Below are 2,697 nucleotides of genomic sequence, written 5' to 3'. Positions count from 1 at the left end.
CTGCGCGGAGGGGCGGTGCGCGGCCCAGCCAATGGGACCTCCGAGGCCGCCCAGGTCGCGGCCCATCCACCCGGGCTGCTCCTGCGTTCGTTCATTCATTCCGCTTTTTCTCTTCTTTCCTTTCGGTTTTTGAGTCAGGGTCTTGCTCTGTAGCCCGGGCCGGCCTCAAGCTGGCGGGATCCTCCTACCTCAGCCTCCCACATTCTGGGCTAACGGGCGTGTGCCATCACACCTGACTTCATTCATTCACTTTTATTTATTCAAGAGCGATTTACGGAACACCTGCTGCCTGCCAGGTGCTGTTCTAAGTGTCAGGGCAGAGCCCGGAGAGGAACTGTGTCCTCCTGGGTGACCCGGCAGGGACCGAGAGCGGGTCAGAGACAGCGAGAGACAGAGAGACCAGGGGTTAACAGGGACACAGCAGGGGTACCCAGGGGCTCAGAGGTAGACAGCGAGGACAGGAGAGGAGAGACACACAGGAAGATCCCAGGATGGGAAGAGACAGGCGGTGATAGACACAGAGACTCCAAAGGTACAGACTCCCGGAGAAGGCCACAGAGAGGAGGAGCTCAGAGACGCAGCAGGGGTGCTGGCAGGGCTGCCCAGGGGCGTCTGGCCACCTGGTGGACAGCCGGGCCTTGGTTTTCCCATCCGTGCATGGTGCCTGTTTGGCTGGCTGTTGTGAGGATGGGGGGACTGTTTGCTTTTTGAGGGGAGGGCGCCCCCACTGGTCCCGTCCTCCCAAGCCCTTCCCCCTCCCCAGGTCCTAGGCCTGAGTCTTTGGGTCGGCCGGTCAAGCCTAGGCCCACCAGAAGTGAAACAAAACGACAAAACCCCCTCAAAGCCAGGTGTGGTGGCACACACTCGTAATCCCAGCATTCAGGAGGCTGAGGCAGGAGGATCATAGAGAATTCAAGGCCAGCCTCAGCTACATAGTGAGTTCAAGGGCAGCCTGAAATGCATAGTGAGACCATCTCAAAAAACTAAAATAGAGGGCCAGGGATTTATCTCAGTGCATTGAACCTGCCTCTCAGGGTCCTGAGTTTGATCCCTAGTACCCACCCCCCAAAAAAAGAAAGAAAAAGGAAAGAACTGTCTTCTGAGATTGAGTCAAGAAAGGAAATAAAAGTCATTATGCCACCTCCAAAAAAACCTACCACAAATATTTTGACAGGATCTTCCCAGAAATTTCTCACTTCTCAATGGTCAGAGAAATTTTAGTCAGATGAATAGATACAAAAAAAAAAAAAGAAGAAGAAGAAGAAATCAATTAAGTTCTTTTTTTTCAGTACTAGGGATTGAATCCAGGGCCTTTGCACTAATCTGTATCCCAGGACCCCAACCCCTCTGAGACAGGGTGGCACTAAGTCATTAAACTGGCAATCCTCCTGCCTCAGCCTCCTGGACTGCTGGGATGATTAGTGTTCCTGTCACACACCTGGTTTAAATTTTTATTTACTAATTATTATTGCAGAGGTAAGGGAGATGGGAGAGGTCATTCTCCCAAAGATGTTCGGAAAAGGGGTCCAGAGAGATGGCGAGTGTGTCAAAGGTCACATAACACTGTCCCCCTTCATGCTGAGGACAGGCAGGGGATAAACAGTGTGGAACATCCCATGCCTTGACTCTGGCATCTAAGGCTGTGGGGACCTCCAACCCCCGATGCCGACAGAGTCCTCCTTCACCCCCAGTTTACTCCTGGGGATGGAGGACAGCCAGGCAGGGGACACCCTGATGTTGGGAGCCAAGCAACAGCACCTCACCTGGCCGTGGGCCAGGGCTACCTCTTCCCTGATGCTCTCCCATGCATCCTTTGAGCCCAGGGTGATGACCCTGTCCCAATCTGCCCGTGGGCAGTCACCCGACCCCACCCTGCTGTCGGCCCCTGCTGCCTCTAGTCTCCTGGGAGAGGCAGGGTGGAAGAGGAGGCAGCCCTGGGGGACAGGAAGAGTCAGGAGGACCCAGTGTGGTCACTGGGATGCTGAGGACAAAGGGCCTGGGCTGTCCCAGAGCTGACAGCGACAGGGAACTGCCAAAGAGAGCAGACCGAGGCCCGGGATATTCCCACCCCAGGACCTTTGCATTGGCAGAGGCTCTGCAGTCTCCTGTGCCCAAATCTTGCCTGTGTCCCCTCCCTACAGCCTGCCACCGACATCACACCCTGACCTGTTCTTTTTCCACTGCACTTGTCACCGTCTGACTTCCTAAACCTTTTGCTTGCTGTCAGCCACACGGGGACGTGGCTTGTCCTATATCTCCACAGTGTCCAAAGGTGGTGCCTGGACGCGAGCGGCTACGGTGGATGGACCGTCATGGAGACAGGGAGAGAGCGATGGCCCCCTGGGGTTCATGGGGTCAGGAGCGGGGCTGAGAAGACCCTTAGGAGACTGGGGGACAGGGCTCGGGCGGGACCCAGGCCCTCGGGCAACTTCTCGGGAACTGCGGGGCGGGAGGAAAGCGAACTGGCGACCACCACCGTCAGGTCAGCGCCCTGCACATCCGGGACACTGGAAAAGGCAGGGGGCGCCCAGGCCGGCTGCAGGGGCAGTGGGCGGGGCTGAAGGTCCAGCGGCGCCCAGGGCCCAGCTGCGCTTGACTGGGGCTTCTTCCTGGACCTCACGGAAACCACGCGGGAGCTTAATCCCCAAAGTCTTTTGTTACTGGTTTTAGGAGGTGGAAATTTAATCCGACTGTGAT

The sequence above is a fragment of the Fukomys damarensis genome, unplaced genomic scaffold (assembly GCF_012274545.1).
Source record: "Fukomys damarensis isolate Sample0158 unplaced genomic scaffold, DMR_v1.0_HiC HiC_scaffold_19, whole genome shotgun sequence".
Classification (NCBI taxonomy): domain Eukaryota; kingdom Metazoa; phylum Chordata; class Mammalia; order Rodentia; family Bathyergidae; genus Fukomys; species Fukomys damarensis.
The sequence above is the reverse complement of the archived record's forward strand: the minus strand, read 5'-3'. Positions refer to the sequence as shown.